General features: G+C 43.2%; 1 long non-coding RNA gene across 1 annotated transcript in view; it reads left to right on the top strand.

Moving 5' to 3' along the window:
* Positions 1 to 22,304, top strand: part of LOC128854678 (uncharacterized) — a 33,906-nt gene that overhangs the window by 5,184 nt on the left and 6,418 nt on the right. The gene's annotated exons all lie outside the window — the stretch shown is intronic.

A 22,304-nucleotide genomic window follows, 5' to 3' on the forward strand; every position in this document is an offset into this window, starting at 1 on the left:
TGTGAATGTTTTCTGTTAATATGTAGTCTAAAACAAAAAAATACATATATCAGAGTTCTGGTTGGACCTTATTTTGATAGCACTTTGCCGAGTCTGGGCTTTTATCTGAAGCGCAATAACACAGAAGTTTAATAGGACTTTCACAAGGTCACAAAAGAAATTAGCTTCTCTGCATCAAGACTTATAGGCCTTGCAGGACTATACTTCTTCCTTGAAGCCGTTTCTTGTCAAATGGAAGAACCTCAAGAACATTTTTAGGTTCTTGCTTTTAAATTAGAAGGGTTGTTGAATACAGCGGGAACAAGGGATATTAAGAAAACACAGCTGGTTTAATCCACTCTGAACGTGCCTATGGGTTGGTATAGCCACCAGTGTGCTTTTTAATTGATATTATTCTTTCTCGTTTGCCTGCTTTCTTTTTCTCCATTGCTCCAGCCTGTCTTCATTGGCAAAATCAATCTTTCCTGTCCTCCTGTTTTTTATTAAAACCATTGTTGCCTTTTGTTGTATGTCCAGAATTGATCCCTTGTGATAAGGAAAGGTTTGGTGGAAGGAGAGCCATAAATAGAGTAAATCACAGCCAAAAGAGCGTGATATTTAACAGCTTGGGTTTGCAGCAGTAAAGGGCAAATTCGCAGGTGTCACATCGAGTGCTTTCATCGCCCAGAGGGGCAATTCCAACAAGGACTGCCTGCTGCAAAGTACAATGGTGCGAGGTGATTCCTGGGTCACCTGCGCGCCATTCTGGTGATGGATTGCAGAAACTTTCTCTTGTACTGATCTTAGCGACATCCTCAGTGCCTGGGGTTTTCTGACAGGCCTTTTCTTCTGCCGGTAATGGACTCTGCCTCCTTCTCGGTATCTTTTTCAAGCTAGTTACAGAAAATCCCCTGTGATCTATCACTGAGAGCCGGCAATCCGAAGAATTGTGCCCATGGTGAACTACTTTATTCTTTTCTCTCTCCGAAGCAGTTGACCCTTTTGCAACATTGGCGGTTGGATTAATGTACACAATATGCACTTTGCAGGTATTGCTATTGACTGTATCTTCACCTACCGAGGAAAAGGAATCCAGACAGGGAAATGGGATTTCTGGGGACTGGGAGGAATGTCATTCGCTGCCTGATGTGATGCCCACTAAAGGAAGCAGAATGGTTCCAGCCAATTCCGTTGGACATTAGAGCGAGCCTTTTTGGACCAGAGCTCAAAAAAACTCAGGCAGTAGATTTTAGTAACAGCAGAACTGAAGAGATGGAAAGGGTAAAAGTCTGTTTATATCAGAGTGAAACTGGATTATACAAGGTCTCCCTGGCAGGGGTCGTTAATAGAGTTTGACTGATGAATCTGTCCCTTAGCATCAAAACCACAAACAAAAAACCTGAATGATTTTAACATGAAAAAGCTGTTGTCCTTCTGTGACTGCACACAAATACACACCCACACGCGCACAATGCAGTAACTTTACAGTCAGAATGTTAGGACTGGCATCACTCCAAAGTTAGGTAATGTAAATCGGAATTTAAGCCATTGGCTTAACCGCATCGATAAGAAATGGCATTTGGTTTCGTCCCAACAATTTCAAGGCATCCCACATCCCTGGATCTGTGGCAGTAAGCACTGTTTTTTTTCTGAAGTGAGAGAAATTACAGAGGCGTAAAGAGGCACGGTTCAACCGCTCTTCAGATATTTCATTTCTGCAAAACTGGTGCAGCTCAGAACTCCACGCCAATTAAAAATAAGTGAATTATAAAGAAAAATCAGCTGTGAGAACATGGACTAATTGGACTGGAAGGGGAAAAAATAATAAAGTGGATACACATTTTGAGAAGCGCTCACAATAAATAAAAAGGAGAGACACTTTGCAGCCTCTCCATTTCTGCTTTATATAGAGTGATGCTCAAGGCAGGGTGATTCATGTGATGAAACAGAGGATCTGAGCAGATAATAGTTTACCAATTCCCTGAGCTGCTTGCAGGACACAGAAGGTTGTCCAATTAATCCCTCTTGTTTGGATTAATCATGCCAGTCTGTTCTATAGGAGAAGCAGTGACCAGACAGGAACAGAGAAAATGCCTGTTAGGAAGGATTTCACTTAGAAGAGAATTTTGAACTAAATCAGTATCCTAAATTCATGCAATAATATTCACGATTAAATAGAAAAAACTCTCCTAGTCATGTTCAATCCCTATCATATATTGATAGAAGTAGATCACATACAGTTAACACGTCTATTTCAGCAAAGCTTTGTGCAGCATCCCTGCTTGCAGCTTGAGTCCTGTGGACCCTCTATGTTCACTGCTTCCTTTGGGTCTTTCCAACTGGTTTTTCCAACTTCTTTCATGCTAGTCTTGTTTCCTAAGACGTAATAAAGAATGAAACAAAGACTGTCCCTTCCAGGATAGGTCCCAATACCTGTGTTACCGCATTTATTAATGCATGTACATGTAAAGAACTCAGATGCCACAAAAATAAGGACGGAATGAGACAACCCAGGATAGGGTGAGATGAGCACTTTTCGTCCCTGTGTTCTGTTTTTTTTTTTTTTATTCAAAAGGTATGATTATCATTCTGTACACATTTTGTAGGAGTTGACTGCTCTCCTTTGATGTAAAATTGCTAGGATGTACTTGAAGAGGGTATCCTGGAGCATGGAAGGGCCACAAGGATTGCGTTCTCCTAAGGCTGTCTCAGATCCGTTCTTGCTTTACCTGTGCTAATTGCAAAATGTGCATAAGCTGTGAGATTAAAAACATCCCTGGAAATCTACCCCCTGCCTCACACGCAAACACATTTTGAAAAGAAGTCGTTGCGTAATTATTAAACGTAGACTTTTAGCTCAGTTCTTCTCCACATCGTTCCTCTTTGTGTACTTGTACGCAGGCACACACATAAACAGATGCACTCTTAGATTAATAGAACTACCTGGAGCAATACTGAGCTGCTGAATATTTTATGAGCCTTTGGAAGGTTGGTCATTACACGTGTTCCTCGTTCACAGCCACTCACAGCTTAGTCCATGGCCTTCACTGGAGTTGGCAGAAAAACTTTCCATTCTAAACACAGAGAAGTGAGAGGAAGATTGCCTTGGGTGTTACACGATCACAGAAAGAATAATTGTATCTTCTTACAAAGGAGGGTAGTTCCTAATTGCATCTAATTACAAAGGAGAGTAAATGATCAACAACACATAAAATGCAACTGAAATTTATTAAAAGAAAAGAATAAGAAGTAAGAATGGAAGTTCAGTCCCCAGAGGTGAAGTTTTCTGCAGGGCCAAGGTCAATTATCCGTAATTTTTAGTTATTAAATGAAGACTTTGCATCTTTCTAAGAAAGTTTAGCTTATACTGCAGTTCTGAGCTCAAACCAAAAATTAACTAACAAAGCTTTTGTGACCTTTGTTATTCCACACATCTGTCCAGATGCTTGTGCTTCTGCCTTTCAGCTTTAGAGTTCAAGATTCTATGAATCTCAATGTCATCAAAGGTATTTTCAGCAGAAGAGGGGACTTTCATTCCCACCAGTTCAAAGGCTGAACTATTCCATAGTTTTGTTTCCACTCCATCTAAATACTTTAAGTTTTTCAAATTACTCCTTTTGAATTGCCTGGATCATCTTATCTTTCACTTTAAGAATAGTCAGTTTGAGAAGACTTCGTACCCTTCAGCTCCCTTTGCTCTGGCTTTCCTGTACTCACACGCCGGTGTTGTTCCTGCCAGCGCTGTGCACGGGCCGTTCCCACCACGGGACAGCACGCAGAGGCGTAAGGCTGATATAGGGTTGGAATCAGACATGGGGTTCATACATCGGTAGATATAAGGTTACCGAGCCCTGTGTGAAGATGAAATTGCTACAGAAACCTGAGCTCAAGGGCATTGCCTTGTGAAACATGAAATAAAAGATTCTGGGGAAGTGCTCTAATTTATTTCAAGTGCCTTTGCCCACACCCTCATCCCTGATTTCTGTCCTTCCTCCCTTGCGGATGTTCAGAGATTTGTATCGCTTTCTTTGTAGCATTCTTGCTGCATTTGGTCTGAAGGCTTGAAGGGAAAGTCAAGAGAAGAATAAAGTCCTGTCCAAGGTGCATTTTCCCTGAGGAAGACTTGTCTTTTTATTGGCAGAGCTCATATTGATAAGAGAGAGGTGTGATTCTCACGTTTAATGAAATTCCTGTAACCTGAAGCATCCATTTAACATCTGCTGTGCAGTGAAGAGGCATTGAAGGTTATTCTGTGCGCTGTGCTTGGTTAAGAGGACCCGCTAGCATCCTCCCCTGGGTAGCAGAAAATCAGGATCTGAAAACGGTCCCAGTGCCTGGTTAGAAATTCAGCCCAAGCCAGCTGACTGAAACATTCCCGAGCACACGGAACGCCTGTTGTCCGATCATGTAAGCAGTCCCACTTCCAGCTGTCAAGGGGCCGGTGTCCTATCGAAATAAATCAAGGCTGACAAACTGTAGTTTAGCAATAACAAGCACCCTGGGTTGGAACCGCATGATTGGCATCCGTGATAAATTTCTGTAATTACTGTTGACTCTAGGCAGACTTTAACTGCTTTAACGTATTGCTGGAGAGGAGAAGTTCTGATTAGTTTAAAAAGATGCATTGCACATAACTTTCAAGCGCTGGTAGAGTCTTTTGGTGCCTTAAGACAGGTTACAGTCTCCTGGTAAAAATAACTCCTGTTGTTATTTTGCCTGAACATATTCTCTCTGTTGGGACAGAAGTGATTGCGATTGCTCTGATCTTGCTAATCCGGTTGTAATTTTCCATCCACTGCAATTACTCATCTCACTTTTCCCCCCGTACGTACCTTGGCGTTGCTGCTATTGGACTGCAGCAGGTGAGGCGGCTCAGTGGAGAGCTGCCCAGCTGGGTTTTGCTTCTGGGGACTGAGGCTTTGGATGACAGTGGGAGTTCAGTGAATACTGCAGAGCTGCTGAGGTGAAGGTGGTGAAGGACTGATTTGGAATTTTGCGTATTGGGTATCAGGAGACATTTCTGTGCTGACAGAGTGGTGAAGGCCTGGACCAGGCTGCCCAGGGCAGTGGTGGAGTCTCCATCCCTGGAGAGGGGTTCAAAGAACGTGTGGCCATGGCACTTTGGGACATGGTTTAGCAGGCACTGTGGGGTTGCGCTGATGGTTAGACTGGATGAGCTTAGAGGTCTTTTCCAACCTCTATGATTCTGTTTTTCACAGTGCTCTCAATATAAGCATTTGTTTTGTTTTTCTATCTGTCTGTGATTTCTTATGTGATGTGTTTTCAGATCAATGTGCAAAGTGCATTGCATTAACTGCTCTGCCGTTAATGGACATTGAGGTGTGTTTGTTGTAGTTGTACTTCTTCAGATACATCTTCATGCAGAGTCGTCTTTAGGGCAAGCTTCACCTTTAGCCCTCATTTGCCTTATATCCTCCTTTCCCTTTCTCTTCTCCGTCTTCCTTAGTCTTCATCCATCATTCCACAGACAACTTTCATCAGTACATTGCATCCTATCACTGGGTTTCATCCAAACTGTAAGGAAAGGGGCTGTAACACTGCCAGTCAAAAAAAAAACCAGTATGAGGAGGCAGCTGCCTGCTTGAAAACTGGTAGAGATTCAAGTTCGTGAAATTTAATGCTGTGAACTATTAACATGCTGCTCAACAGCTGTCTAGAGGATGTCAAGTGCTGCTTGGGTTTTGTATAGCTCACAGGGATGAGGGTAGATTTCACAAAATGTCAATGGAGAAGAAGGGCGTTCTATACATATCCTTGCAGAGAAAAATAAAAACAACCTTATGTAACCACAATATTTTTCTTGCAGGAAGAAAATGAGAGGCAAAAAAAGCAGGTAGGTTAGAAGCAAAGTTAGATTTGGAAGAATGCTACTGGAATATAGATATTCCTAGTCACTCTTCCGGAATGTTACTGAGCCTTTGGTATAATCTCAAGTCATGCTTCTTTTATGTCGCAGTGACTACGCTGTGCAGAAATAAATTGAGTCCTGTTTCTACAAGCTCTGATTGAAAGGGACACGCATTCTTTTAACTGCCCACCTCTGAACACCCACAGCTGGAATAATATTAAATTAAACTTAGAGTCTTGGCATAATTAATGTATAGAGCCTGCATAAATATTACATTAGGCTTATTGATCTGGAAATTATTATTTAACCAGAGCTAAGGCTTTAGAGTATGTCTACAACCAGCTATTTGCTGTCAGAAGAGGAATATCTGGGTTGTCATGTCACTGTTTTATCTAGTCCCTGAGAATGATTCAGACTAAGAAGGCTCTACTTTCTGTATCATAAATCTATTATTTGTATTCATGTGAGCCTCGAAGCTCTGTTCTTTTAATACATTCAAGTATATATTAGGTAAAGTTCTCACGTTGAAGAGTTTGCAAGAGCAGTGAGTTCTCTGGTGGGAGGTTGGAGGAGGAATTAGAGGAAGAGCAGTGAAGAAAGAGTAGGAAGGAGAATCGTATTATCATTCCCATTTTCCAGATGGGCATAAGCGAGACACAAAGTTTTCATATCCGAAAGATGTATTTACAGAATTGTTGTGATCTCTCTTGAGCACATGAATCCTGGCTTGGGTTTGAACATATATGGAGCCTCCATGGAAAGCTACAGCCAAGCAATCTATTCCGCTGCCTCCAGGAGTCGTGTGGTATTGTAACGGGGGAGTAGGGAGTTGGGTTCCCTTCATCTGCTTTCAAAGCCTGACATCCGATTGACATCAATTTATCTTACTCAGCCGTACAAGCGATTAATGGTCATTAAGTCACAGAGAACACTAATTATATCTATTGCTCTTCTTTCTTTCACGTATAAACATCTGAGTGTGTACACGTGTATGTATGTTTTTATGAACGGTGCATGAAGGTGTAGCTTTTTAATAACTGTTGCTGTATAGCGACTGAATTAGGCATCTCCAAACTCATTCTGTCACTTGGTTACAGAAGGGATGTATATTGTGGGTCCCCGAGGTGCTACAGTTGTCTATGGGATGTTTGCTGAGTCTCTGTTTACACCACAGATGGTTGAAGCAAGGCTGGGACAGGGCCTTGGCTGGCGACGACCCTCATGGAGATATAAATGATCCCAGCACCCAGGATTTGTTATTAACGGCATATCTAGAACACGCTTTGACTGCAAAAGAAATATATATCCATTTTAGAATATAGCCATGAGGAAATGGCGGAGTCTCGATGTAAATAAGAGTTTGTCGCTCTGCAGTGCAGTACTGAATTGCTTTTAAAAGCCCCGGCTTTAAATAAACTGCGCTGCAGCTGGTGCTTTCTGCTGAAGTTGGGTCTCGTTGGTTGTGTTGGCCTGCCTGTGGCCCGAGATTCCTGAAGGGGGCTGAAAACTGACTTGAACTGCTTTTCGCATATTCTCAAGGCTAAAGAGTCTTTCTTTTCTCAGCCCTGGCAACAATCCTTCCTGGAAGCAGCGAGACAGGCAGGCAGAGCCTAATTGGCAGGAGAGCAAGTGAATGACATAATTGGCTGCAGCATATCATTATCTCGGTGTAGCAGCCATAATGAACGCCATTCACACCGGCCAGATGCAGCGTCCCCACAATATGCTGGGGCAGAAGGAGTGTCTTATCGGCAGGGCTCATTCCTTATGCTCCGTGTTGTCATCGCTGGGAGAAATGAGCATTGCCAAAATGCATGAAATCCATAAAATGCGCTTCCATGCAAAATGTAGCACAAGGAGAATTGTGAAATTAGGGAGGACTCAGGGTAGCCTGGCTCAGTGGATCGAACGTAAGAGGGGGAGGTGTGCCTTCTTGGTTCCTATACTGAGAGGCACAAGTTCAGTTTCTGTCGCACAGCAGCGCCCATCTCCGCATGGAATAGAATCATAGAATAGTTTGAGTTGGAAGGGACCTTAAAGATCATCCAGTTCCACCCCCTGCCATGGGCAGGGACACCTCCCACTGGATCAGGGGCTCCAAGGCCCATCCAACCTGGCCTTGAACCCCTCCAGGGATAGAGCAGCTACCTCAGCAGTCTGTTCCAGGGCCTCCCCACCCTCGTGGTGAAGAAACCTAGACTAGACTTATGTCTAGTCTAAAGGTGCCCCCTCCAGTTCATACTTGTTTCCCCTCATCCTATTACTGCAAGCCTCCTGTAGCCCCTTCAGGTACTGGAAGGTCGGTCTAAGGTCTCCTCGGAGCCTTCTCTTCTCCAGGCTGAACAACTCCAACTCTCTCAGCCTGTCAGCAAGCATCAGCTTGCTTTCCCCATAAATGAGAATAATTACTGGGATGTCTTGTTGTTCAGTGATCAAGAAGCTATGGGCTACAGAAATGCTGTTGAATTCTGGAACTTCCATAGCAGAGAGGGTGCAAAATTATTTTGAGGCTGTTCTGGAGTGTTTGTTTTCTCTGGTTTGTTGTGGATCTCCGTTTGACGAGGCACAGTTTTCAAAATGCAGAGTTGTTTTGGATGGAATCCAACTACGCTTTCATGTCTGTGTGTACATCCTAGACGAAACCATCTCTGAATCCAAAATACAGATCCAATAAATTTAGGAGACAAGAATATTTCCCACACTTTCAATTATAATCAGCTCTGGAGAGTGACGGGTAGGTAACAAATTACCTGCACAATCTTTAACCCCAATTACCAACTACTTGTGCTCATCCATAATTGTCTTTCTTGAAAACTCTTTCTTCCCAAGAAAGTAAATGATGAATTAAAGTCGTGGCTGTCTGTAGACAGTTCCCAGGTGATGTATTGTTTGAAGGATCCTGGTTCCTGAAGTACAGATATTAGCAATCTCTTCAAACATCGCACAGTCCTTCTGGGCTCCTCTCCCTCATGAGTGTACCCCAGGAGGAATGAAAAAACCCTGCCGTATGGAATTTTCAATGCAAATTCAGCTTAAACGACCCAGAAAAGAGAGTGATTGCAACAATTATCATTAAATTGGCTGATCCGCGCTAAATTGTGTTTGAGTCGTAGCCCTAAATGTGTATGGATGTGGGCTGCAAGAGTGACCAAGCCATGGTATTTTTGAGTGATGGGTTATAAACTTTATATATGTTTAAGTGCAACGTTCTTACTTGCTTTCTAGATTGTTGACTCATTGTTTGTGCTCAGCCGGTGTTTTCAAATGCTTCAGTGGAGTCATAAGGATTCAAAATACGTTCTTTCCTGCCTACAGGAGAGCTGGGGAGCGGCTCTTGAGAGGGAGTGCAGGGATAGATGAAGGGGGAATGGTTTCCAGCTGAAAGAGGAGAGATTGAGATGAGATCTTAGGAAGAAAAGTTTTCCCGTGAAGGTGGGGAGGCCCTGGCCCAGGTTGCCCAGAGCAGTGGTGGCTGCCCCATCCTTGGAGGGGTTCAAGACCAGGTTGGATGGGGCTTGGAGCCCCTGATCCAGTGGGAGGTGTCCCTGCCCATGGCAGGGGTGGGACTGGATGGGCTTTGAAGTTCTTTCCAACCCAAACAATTCCATAATTCTACGATTATGGAAGAAAACCTGGGATGCGGATTCTATCCAGGAACTGAGGGCTCCAAGTATCTCTCTCAGATATAGCCAGTCTCAACCAAATGACAGCAGTTGGTTGTGAATGGCTACATCTCTGGTTCAATATTGGAAGGGATAATGTGATAATGTGTGCTGGCACTGTTGGACCGCATGATATGATAGTGAGCATCGAGTGCAGCTGGTGGTAGTGGGGATAAAAAGGAGAGAGGAAAGGGGGGGTTTCAGCCTGGTGGGACTCCTTAGTGCTGTCCTCTTGGCTAAATCTGTGTGTAAGGTAACCACAGCAGACGTGGAGTCTGAGTAGAGATTTTATATATGTAATTTCATCTCATGAAATGATGATGGCTGCACTAAAGACATCCAGATGATCTATGGAACTATGGCTTCAAATATAATAAAACAGAAAATAGAGTAGAAGTATATGGATTTTAGCACAGATACAAAAGCAAGTGTTTTTGTGATTGATAGCTCTCTTGCAGGCATTGAACTGAATTGCTAGTAGCTTGGCGATGAATGAGCTCAGCCTACTTAAGAGGGAGCATTTAACATTGCTAATTTTCCTCTTATGATCTGCTCGCAGTGTGAAAAACAACTCATATCTGCTTTATAATGTCTGAATTGATTGTGTAAGTAGAGAGTCAGAAAGGACTGCCTGTTTTTTCAGGTGTGTTTGATATTCTCGTTGTGTCCTGCTTTATGGGCAGGGCAGCGTGGCCGGTGGTTTACAGGAGAGCGGATCTCTGTATCCCCAGCACCTCCATAACTCTCCTCCTCTCTTCCTGGAAGCTGTTTTTCTTGTTTTAGCGTTCTTTATGATCCATGCAAAAGCCTCATGGTGCTGGGATTGCCAGTGCTGCTCTTCAGACCCATTGCTGCTGAATGCAGTGCGTAAAGGAGCTGTGGGAGGTGCTGGGTGGGAGGGAGAGGAAAGAGGGGTACATCTTAGCCCCGTGTTAGATACTTTTATCAGTATATTAGCATAAAAATTGAGACCGAGGAATACCCTTGCAGATGGTAAATGTTATTTATGCTGCTACATTGAGACTGGGACACTCAGAATGGTGCAGGAACACTAAAAACAGGATGATGGCATAAGTGCACGCAAGTAGGAGAAACAAAGCTGCTGCTTCATTTAATCTAAATAATGTTAGTCTGCTTTGGAGAGCGGTGAAATCAGCAAAAACCCTTCCTTTCTTCCTCACAACAATTTTGTGCTCAGCCACACAGTGGCCAAGAGCTTTTGTTTGAACTTCAGGAGAGGAAAATGACAAAATGTCGTGCCAAATTCATTATGACTTAAATAAATTTCACAAACGATAATCAAGGGAAACTGCCGCGTTAGCAGGAGAAATGCAAATATTGCTCATTCAGTGCCTGTGAGAGAGAACTTCAGGTATTCTCCAAGAGTAAGCAGATGTAATTGTGTTGAGCTCGGCTGAGTTCTGCTGACTTATATCAGCGGGAGATCTGGCCCAAAATACATATAGAGTCTTGGAAGGGTTTGGGTTGGAAGGGACTTCAAAGCCCATCCAGTTCCACCCCCTGCCGTGGGCAGGGACACCTCCCACTGGATCAGGTGTAACTTTGAAAATTAAAATCCCCGCATTTGAGTGCCTGGGAGCTAGGACGAGAGGAAACGGCCTCAAATTGCGCCAGGGGAGGTTCAGATTGGATATTAGGAAAACTTTCTTCACTGACAGAGTGGACCAGGCTGCCCAGAGCAGTGGGAGAGTGTCCATCCCTGGAGAGGGGTTCAAAGAACATGCAGACGTGGCACTTTGGGACGTGGTTTTGCAGGCACGGTGGGTTTGGTCTGACGGTTGGACTGGACGAGCTTAGAGGGTTTTTCCAACCTTAACAATTCTGTGATTCTATAATAAAATGTACAATAGAGAGGGAGTTAGTCCAAAGAGCTCCCAGCTTATTCTTTCATTGTGACTGAAAATGTGTGTCTTTCAGCATACAGAATGTGCTGTGCTTTTATAGAAGTAGAAAAATAATGTTGAACATCTATTGAATATTTGGAGTACTGTAAAAAAAATAAATACATGACAACCGAGAGATGCAGATTGCCAGTCCGCCTGCGGGAAGAGATCAATGCTGGTAACGCCAAGTTTGCAAAGGAGGAGTTCAGGAAATTTCCTTTAAATTCAGAGCATCTGTTGCAGCATTAGTGATGTTTTATCAGTTAATAGAAAAGGTGTCTGCAGCTCACTAAAACCCAAACATTAAGATTATTGCACGTTTTATTAGCCTTTCCCGAGCTCTGAAAGTTGAAATTCATCTGCCTCCAACCTTTTTCACCCTAGTCCGTTTTGTACATACGTAAAGAGCGAGCTGAAATTACAGGGAGCTGTTAAGGAATGAATTGACTTGCTTTCTTCTTTCAAAACTGATACTAAAATATATGAAGCACAATTGTTAAACTCTGAAATTGCAGAGTGATTCATCGGGAATGAATGGCCAGCCTGCGAGTCATTCTGCTCCTTTACATTCCTGATTTTTAATACTCTCTGAAAGGGAAGGCATTTGCTTGCCATGAACAAGAAAATAGAAATGAGGAGGGGGTGAAGGGAAGGCACCGTCTCTGCCCAGCTGCTCGGCCCATATTGCAGATAATGCCAATCACCAAAGCAGGCTGCAAACGTTGGATGTTTCAGTAAACAGCTTGTAAATGAAAACACAGAGGAATTGCCTTCCCCCCCATTTTATCCTTCCCCCTGTCTAAAAGATACTTGTCAGGCAGCGCTGTGTTTGTCGGTGTCACAGCCCAGCATCCAGGAGCGAAATCTAAACCAAAATTGATTTGTACATTCAAGGGTGAATTTTCACTTGGGTTTGCTGAGCTACAGCAGTGAAGCATGTCTATTTAATTTGCAGCATAAAAAGGGATAAGTGCCATACCAGCTTTGTGAATGCTGTTGGTTCTACATGGGTAGCAAGGTCTAGAGGTATCATATAAACCAGGGCCTTGATCCCAGGATTCGGCTCGGGTGAGCACCTCGCTACCTTCTAGCACTGCCGAGTGAAGGTATTAAATGCAGGTGCAATAAATGTAATATTAGAAGCATCTTCCAAATTGCATTGCAGTCAAGTAAGGCTGGAGGTGTGCAAACTGGAAGAAGGTTCAGTTGGTATCAGATAAAGTCTGGGAGGGCATTTCCAGTCTCCAGGCTGGACTCGGTAATCCCGGCTCCGCAGCCCCTTCCCCCAGCCGTGCAGGTGCCATAAAGGGGAGGCAGGGAGCAGGTGGTTATCAAAAAGCATACCAGAACATAGGGTTTCATGACAGGATGACCTGAACACTCTGTTCCCCCATGCTGATGTTCCTTGCAAGGCTGAGGTGCCTGGTAAGCTTTTGAGATTGTTTCCAGCTATTTAGATAATGCGATAAAGATTTAATCAACATTTTCTTCCTCAAACTTACTACTTATGATAAATCCATTCCATTTATTACACAGCATTCACTTAACTTACTTTTCCAAAGCAGTTGTCAGCTAATATTTTATTGGTTTCCAGCTTCTGCACATCCCAGTGTGAAGTATTGGAAGTGATCCTGTGATCTGTAGAGTTGTGATCACTCAGTCTTGTATCGTTATTTACTTCTCATGCATTCCTGTCATCTTAAAACCACAGAGAACTATGTATGCCTATTCTTTCTTCTCTTTGTCTCCTACAGCTGTGCTTGAGCTGCAGTAAACTTGCTTTACTGTCATGGCTCTGCAACTCGGACATTCCCAGTGCCACAATAAGATCTGAATTAAGGATATATTCTGTGCTGTGGTGATTCCACTTCTCCCCTTTTCTGTAGCCTTTTTCTGCTCTTGTACCTTGAGAAGTTCCGAAATACCAACAGCCCCTTTATTGCCTTGTTTAGCGTTTGACAATGGCTTTCTTGGCTGGTACCTTTCTCACCTTTTAACACTCTGATTACATCTCCCAGTTCTTTGTTTGCAGCATGAGATTGTTCTGTACTGGGCTAAAGGTGTTCTAACACAGGCAACTTTATGGAGTCTATTGAACAAGCCTTAAAGTTTTTCTGCCCATTTACCTACTCTTTCCATTGAAATCTTTCCTTGTTGATATTTGCTGCACCTTTTGCTCATTTTAGCTCACCAGTTAAGGTGCCATTGAGTTTGGAGTGTTTATTCTTATCTCTTACAGCACCACCTTTCCCACTTCTTGCGATGAAGAGCTTTCTCCTCTGTTTTTTTGTGCTACTTCCCTTGTTTTGAGGAATCCCTTGTATTGACCTATTTTGTTTCTTTCGTGTGATTCCACACACTCTCAGTTATCTTGAACTTTGGTTTTCTTACCTTGTACACCTTTTATTGTGACATCTATTATAGTGTCAGACATTAAAGACCGTGTCATGTTAAGGTCGACTACTGTGGTGTCACTCGTAGTTGAAAGTCTTGAAGTGTCTGGTGTCTGTTCTTCAGATTCAGTTTGAAATAGTGACTGCAGGTCTCATAACATCACTTTTTGTAATGCTCTTAGCAGTTTTGTCTTTCTGGCGTTTGATGCTTAGTGTCACCACAGTAATGATTGCTTCCCATATCAGTTATTTCCTATCTTCTGACATTTGGAAGGGTTGGTCTAAACGTTCTTCTGGAAGAAGTATGGTCACTCTGGCTTCTGGTGAGTCCATCTGGTGAAGCCCAGACTCTTGTATGAGTGGCTCCCCCTGAAATGCTGTACCAGGCTGTGATCCCAGAAGCGGTTCTAATCCTGTTTGCCTCATTTGGATGTTGTTATGCATTCCCTTCTCATCTGAGCGTTACGCGCACTAATAGTGGAAACAGCAGCCACCGTTGTGTGACATACGGCAGCTCGAGCGCGCCATCAGTGTCTGTAGGCTTTTATAGAACTGATCTTTGATCTCATCAGTGTAGTTGTCTGCTAGTGAAAAGCATCACCATATCATGTTTAAAACCTCACTTAGAGAAATTGGCTGGGAATTGGCTGCCAGACTGAGTGATGGGGTTTTTTTCCTGTTTTGAACTCCTTAATTCATACTCTTCCCTTCCAGTGGTAACAACCTTGCATTCTGGAAATGTTATTGCTCCCCTCCCAGTGCTGTTTCATCCTTTTCAGGCTCCCCACAAGTGCACATTGAAAGTATTTCATGGTAGTACGTAGCCAAAGTTTTCCATCCTTTGTGCACCCCCTACAGTCACCCCCGTTGCTTTGATGGTTCAACAACAAACTTCCATAATTTCTTGTGTTTAATCAGAAGCTTTAGTCTTTGCTTTCTGATTACTTTTATCAAGACACACCGCATTTATTTAGACAGGTTCCATTACAATGGCACGATATCTGTCAGAGTGGGAACGCACCTCACTGTGTCCCTACAGCCCGAAGGACTCCTGAGGTTGGTTTTTCTCCTGTCAGCCTGCAGAACTCCAGAACGGCTTTTCCTCTGGTTCCTGTTCTCTGTTTCACATCACTTGGGCTGTCCTATCAATCACATAGAATCGATGTGGCACCTTCCCACAGCAAGGAAAGCTGCTAACAGAAAAAATAAGAAAAGCACGATTACCAAGGACTCATCCCTCTTCTGACAGCTACTGAGGCGCTTTAGTTAGGGATGTAGGTTTAAACTGTAGTCAATAGAAGGAATAACTCAGACCATTTAACATCGGAATCATCCTCTGGAAGCTCCTGTTTTTCTCCATTGGCTCAGAGCTGAGGTCTGCTCTCCCTCTCCAGTGACAACGAAGATCATCCAGGTCATTGTGGCACTTTTGGGTGTCCAAAACCAAGCAGAAAGAATCAGGTACAGGTGCCCAGAATTTCTTTTCGAGGGTGGGGGAAAAAAGACTGTCTGAAACAGAAGATCTGCTCTCGCTATGTCTGGTAGATCTTTTCCCAGACAAAGAGCAGGCAAGCAGAATTAAATCCATCTTATGCAGATTAGTCAATATACTCTGTGTTACTGTGGCTGTAACCATCGGTGCAGACTAATCTCAACTCCCACCGTTCTTCTGAAGCTTAGGTCTGTTTATTAAAACACTTTACAGTTCTTTACGTGACTGCATTCTTGTCATAAGTATGTAGATCCTTTCCTAGTGTTTTGCTTGCAGTCTGCATCCTTGTAGAACCGGTGTCAGTGATGTTTCTTCATCTATTGTTCTTTATCCTGTCAGGTTTTGATGAGATGAGCAATTTATTTACTGCTTTTAAAAACAGAGGAGGTGGGGATCAAATATAATTTTTTTAAAATTGCTTGTCACCTTTGAATTTGAGGCTTAAGATGTTCTGTGATTGGACTTTGTAGCCAAACCAAGAAGAAAAAGTAGCTCAATGTAATCTGAAGGTACTAAAAAACCCAGCAAACGAGCAAAACAAAACCAAACCAACTTCCTAATGTGTGTTGCCGTGTAATATTTAGTGTAACGCATCTCTGCAGTCAATACCTTTAATTTCTGATTTCCCTACAAATAAAATGGCTTAGTTTGGACTTGGTGGTAAAATAGAAGTCGTGTAAAAGCTGTAGAAGCCTGGATACTGGGTAAGGTTGTCAAGGTGTAGAGAACGTAGAATCATAGACTCATAGAGTCATAGAATTATAGAATAGTTTGGGTTGGAAGGGACCTTAAAGATCATTTAGTTCCAACCCCCTGCTACGTGCATGCAGTAACTCGGTGACTCAGCCCACGTGTGCCCAGCAGGGTCTGCGTTCCTGGCTATGGGCAGAATTCAATGGTTTGAAAACGCATTTGAATGATTGCACTGTGCTGCGCATCCCTCTCGGAATGCTGCTTCCTGGTGTGGGAATTCCCTAGGAATAACCGTTCATTTTTTCATTTAAAAACCTTGATGTTTTCACTTAAAAGTACTCATGTCAGGGTAATACCATTGGTTTAGTTGTGATTTAAAAATCTGCCCAGGAGCTTCTGTGTCTCCATCAAGACAAACTGCTTAGAAACACTGAATGTCGATGCTGAGAAGCACTTTTTTACTGAATTACTGAGGCAGCTCTGAAACACTGTGCCACATTGTAATCCTGTGCATCAGAAATTGTCTCCTGGGACTGCAGGAATTTTAAATCGAGTTTCGATACTGCTTGTTAGATATTGCAGTAATTTCCAAATACACTATAGAGGCAAAGTGATCTTTTTTTGCTGATAAGGTTTTTTTTTTTGTTTTATAAAGAAATCAAAATCACCCGATGTGTTTTTATAGCTTCTCGCAGTACACAAGCTTCAGTCATTGAGGTGAGGGCGTTCAAAAAGCCTTGCTATGCTCCCACTTGTCCTCACCTGGAACTGGATGATCTTTAAGGTCCCTCTCAAGCCAAACCGTTCAAGGCCAGGTTGGATGGAGCCTGGAGCCCTTGATCCAGTGGGAGGTGTCCCTGCCCATGGCAGAGGGTGGGACTGGATGGGCTTTAAGGTCTTTTCCAACCCAACCCATTCCATGATTCTCTGATTCCGCTGCTGTGGGACTCCTCAGGGTTTGCTGTGCTCAGTTCTGATGCTGAAGTGGAGGGAATACTGCCAGAAGAACCCTGCCTTAGGCTGAACGTTTACTGCAAGGGCTGCAACATTCCTATAGGAATCAATTCCCTCTTTCGACTGAACTTTCTACCCCGCGCACTGCCTGCAGCAACTCCTTTGTTCTGAGTTATTCTGACACTCGCCCATGCAAAGAAGCCCAAGCATGGTTCAGGCATGGCTGCAGCCCTGCCTCACGGTGGTTCAGACTGGGAGAACTGGAACATTGGGAGCGTGGATTTCAGCATGCAATTAAATTATTACTGTTCATGGGCATCACTCACAGCTAAACTGTTTGGCTGGTGACAGAGAGGCTGATTGTCTGACTCTCTGAATTATATTCAAATACCATCATCTTGTATCTCGAGGGACCCTTTGGTGCACTTACAAGCTCTTTAGGGCTTTGGTGAGGCTTAATAGAAGACGATAGATTTGAACTGGCATCTCGTGCAGCAAGGATGGTGTTGTAGATGCCAAATCAAAACTGAATCCTTTTCCTGTGTGACAATCATATAAAACTTAACTGAGAAGAAATATTTTGTAGTGAAATAGGAAGAAGTAGAGTGATTTATTAGGAATAAAATTTTCTACCTGTATTTATAATATGTTTTACAAGACTCTTCAGAAGGGTGAAATCTTAAAAAGGCCCAGGTTCCTTCAAGCGAAAACCTCGTTATGAACCTTTATGAAAACATGATTGCAGTGGGAAGTGAGGCAGGAGAAATGAGGGAAGAGAAGAACAGTAATGACTGAAAAAGCATGAAAAGGTGCTTTCTATAAACAAAATCAGTTTGTTCAGACAAAAAATAAATCCTTAGTTCAGGCTGGGGAAGTTTGATGGCTGGAATGCTGCAGTGACATGGAAGAGTTGTATGGAAAAATACTGGTCGTCTTATCATAATATTGTTCCTTTAATGGTAGAAGAAAGCAATTTTTTCTGAGGCTGGTTTCCATTGTTATATGTCAGCTTTGATCCTACCAAATTATATAGGATCTCTCCTGCGAGAGTTGTTCTTGTTTTTCTCGCCCGCCTCTCTGCAAGGTGCAGCAGAGCCGTACACACAACGTGCTACTGGGAGGAAGAACCTGCCTGTTCATCACTTTGTATCTTCTGAGATTGTCTTCACCAGTGCCGAGTACAGGCAAATACCCCTTGCCTTCAAATTGTTCCCTGAAAACCCTTATTGAGTTAGAATGGCAGTATTTTAAACCCGATGTTCCTATTTTCTAGGCTGGCAGTTGGAAGATGCAAGCTGAATGTCCAGCCTGCCTTCCGTGGTCATTGTGACGTTCTGTTCTTTAAAGATTCCTTCCTCTATGTATCTGAACATATAATTTTCTTCTCTCATAAGTTTTCCATCGCATCTGCTGGGATGGCAAACTCCTGGAACCCAGGCATTCTCTCGTATTAGGTGTTCAGATCATGTTCCGAATGCGACATTATGGGACTTGGCCCAATTTGGGGCTTGAAAATACATGTCATTATATCCAAGTAAGGGGGTTTGTAGCAGCTGTTTCCTGAGTTGAGTGGATACATTCTTTTCCAGAGCTACCTGGATGAGGCAAAGGCATTAAAGCGCTGGGGGTTTCTGGCTCCCTCCCAGAGACCAGCACCCACTGAGCTGCGAGCGCCCAAAGCCATCGAAATGAGATAAAACCACCTTCATCAGCTCTTGATGTTATTTTGTGTGACCCTGAAGTAGGTGAAGAGGGCTTAATGCATTTTGTGCTGTCAGTTCAGGTATGAAGATAAGAACAAGCACTGCCTTAAGCCATCCAAAGCAAAACAAACATCTCCGTGACCTGGGAAAGAGAAAAATGCCGTGGAATTCTGAAGAGTTGCTCTGTCCGCAACTGCAGTTCAAGCAGGAATGGGGCTGCCTTTCTTACATTCGGAATATCGCCTTTCGTAGCCTACTTTCCAGAAATAATATCCCAATTAGGAAGGTGTTTGTGCTGCAGGGAAATATTCCTCTCTTGGAGAGCCCACAGAGTCTCTCTGCCTGCTCAGAGTAATGTAGAAAACACAGGGAAAGGGCAATAGAAAATGTATAATTTCTAATAACTTTTTGAAGCTGCTCTTAAAGCTGGAATAGGGCAAGCCCGAGGGCAGCTGCTCAGTGAGTGGGTAAATAAGATTAATTAATAAAATATCTTATGGAAAACTCTGCATTGCAATTGCAGCTGCGAAAGCTCTTAAATGTCTGCACTCTGTTATTAAATATTAGTGGAAAGAACTGGGGAATAGATATTATTCTGTCCTCCAGACTATCACTTAGTGTGAGCGCAGGTCAGATCCCTTTGGATTCCTGGATAAATCTGGGCTCATGACAAAATGGCATGAGAAGCCTCGCTGAGTGCTTGGGTGCAGTCTGCACAGCAGAATTTATCTGGTGCAGCCGTAGGTTTCTTGAAGGATTACTTGACTTCATCGTAACTATTTTCTGCAAGCGTTTTAATCAGCAGTTAATCCTCAGCTCTTCTTTCACGTTAGATAATTAAATCAAGATTAGTATTTTAAAATGCTCCCTCAAAACCAGCAACGCTTATGAAAGTGTGTAAGAATGGCTGTGAGATGTCATAAACGGGATCTTTTCCTTTTGGGAATTCTGCTGTGTCTTTCATCGAATGTTTACTATGACAGAGTATGTATGAAATCAGAGTTGTGGAATGGTTTGGGTTGGAAGGAACCTCAAAGCCCATCCATCCCACCCCTGCCATGGGCAGGGACACCTCCCACTGGATCAGGGGCTCCGAGCCCCATCCAACCTGGCCTGGAACCCTCCAGGGATGGGGCAGCCACCACTGCTCTGGGCAACCTGGGCCAGGGCCTCCCCGCCCTCACAGCAAAACAGTTCTGCCTGAGATCTCATCTCAATCTCTCCTCTTGCAGCTCAAAACCGCCCCACCTCATCCTATCTCTGTTCAAGAGCCCCTCCCCAGCGTCAACCCATTCTTTCAGCTTAAACCCACGTCCCTCTTCTTCCTTCATGACATGCAGCAGTTCGGAAGCTGCATTGCTAGAGCATCACTTTTTGGGTGAACTGTGGGACGACACAGAATTGTTGTGAATCTCTTAAGGAGAAGATGAAGGAGGAGGTAAAAAGGAGGAAACAAACCATTTCTGAAAGCATTAGGTCTGTGTGACAGGGTGTTACCATGGCAAAACAGTGAGTGGAAATGCTGTAATTGTTTTATTAAGTAGAGTGCAAAGGTCATCGAAAGGGAGGTAAATGTATGAGTCTGATCCTTCTGAACGATGGCAAAGCTCCAGGATGACAATGACTTGTTAAACAGATGAATAGTCTCTTGAAATTGTTCTGTCAATACTTTTCCTGGCAACTCAGAACAGGAGGGTTGTTGCAGCCATCTCGAGATTCAGAATATTTTGGCACCTTGGATTAAACATGAATGTCATGAGCAAAAAGCAGCTTGGATAGCTGGAACTAGCCAAGAACTCTTCACATCCATAGAGTGCCAAAACACATGGAGGTTCTAATAGAGATAGGCTCGAAAAGCTGTACGGGAGGAGGTCACTGAACGAACCCATTCAGCAAAAATCATAGGAAGACAGGAAGAATTGAGAGGAATATTGGAGTAGTCTGTGTGAGTAAAAACATGGAAAGCTGCTTAAGAGACAGCAGCAGAGTAACACATCTGAGACGGATTCCTGGGCTTGCAGAGACTATAAAGTCCTTGAGGAAATCTGTGGTTTAGGTTTGTTTGTACAGGTGAGTGTGCGGCATTGTATGGATCTTGGCTGAAAGGTGTCATGAGCTGTTTTCCTAAGGAATGGAAAACTCCAGGTTTCTGGTAGCCTGTTCTCACCTTTTATCATCTTAGCTCTGTGTTCTTATTGTTATTCATAAAGGCAGTTAATAAATTTAATGGCTTTGATAGTAGTAGCTCAGCTTTCAAGTAGATTTTTGGTAAATGAAGATACTGGTCAAAAATAGCAATAAGCAAATTATGCAGCCAGAATTAAGTATGCATTGAATCCCCACAGGTGTGGCTGAAAGGCCTTGTTAGATACAATTGTGTTTATGTTCCATTTGTTCTTCCCTCAGGTTTTGTTACTGTAGGTAGTAGCAATAAAATCACATTTTCTTGTGTGATTGATCTGCCTCGTGGCTTCTGCAGCCGCCAAAACCTGTTCATGGTGTTTGCCCCGATCGCAGTTGAGATGCATTTGAAAACCTCGGGCCTGTGGACATGCGTGCACTGCACAGGACCGGTAAAAGGAAATCATCTTTTCATGTTTGCACATCCTTAAACTTCAGGTGACGTTCATGTCTTGGATCAGACCACTTCACCAGGTCTGAAAGGCGGCTGAACTCTGATCCCTTGTTCAGCGTTTGTTGGGCTAAGTCAGGAAACAGCAAGAAAGCAGACTGTGAAACGTCTGAGTCCCTGCTAGTGCTGGAGTAAGGCTCTTGCATCATTTAGGGACTTCTAAATATCTTTCCTTTTAACTGTTCTGGGCTATTTACTCTGTAGCAACACCAAGGCTGGAATCAAAGCCTGAATCACTCTTCATTGATTTATATACAACACCATCCTACTATTTCTCAAGTATTTGTCTACTGTTTCTTAGGAGAACTTCATGATATCCGCAGGAGTTAAGTGTTAATTAAATATGCTGATATTTCTGTGTGCTAAGCCACTCTCCTGCCAGCACTAATGCCCACTTACTAGCTGTAGCAGCCACCAATAGCCAGGGTTTAAGTCTATAAATGAAACAGTTCTGCACCAGTCGAGAGTAGGAGGTGCATAAGTAAAACAAAGTAATGAATTAAGCGGTACAAAAACCAACTGTTTCCAGCATTAATGTGCAGTGTAGGAGACTCCCAAAGCATAGCGAGTGAAGCTCATCAGGGAAATTCTACCAAGCCTTGACTCCTTGAATATGAGAGAGATTATTCTGTGTAAGCCATCTGAAAAGTATCACAGTGTAATTAGTTGTTCAGAGCTGTAGGAAGCCGCTTGCCAATTCTTCATGGATTTCGTTTGTAATTTGCCTCAGGAGTGCGGAAGCCGCTGCAAAACCTGTTTAGTGGAAATTCTACAGAGGTAAGACTATAAATATCCCGGTAAGGTTAAGCAGTGTTGGCATGGTCAAGCTGCCAGAGCCACTCTCGGGCTAAACCATGAACCAACAGAACTCCCTTCTGTTGGGTTTGTTTGAAGACCACAAACTTTGTGGTCTGTAGGTACGGAACTGTCGTGATCCGACGAGATAGTGTGAGACAAAAAATGCTAGAGTTGGTGTTTACAAAGGTGGAGGAGAAATTTTGGAATACAGATAATACTGTAATT

Source organism: Cuculus canorus, chromosome 26 (genome assembly GCF_017976375.1).
Source record: "Cuculus canorus isolate bCucCan1 chromosome 26, bCucCan1.pri, whole genome shotgun sequence".
NCBI lineage: Eukaryota > Metazoa > Chordata > Aves > Cuculiformes > Cuculidae > Cuculus > Cuculus canorus.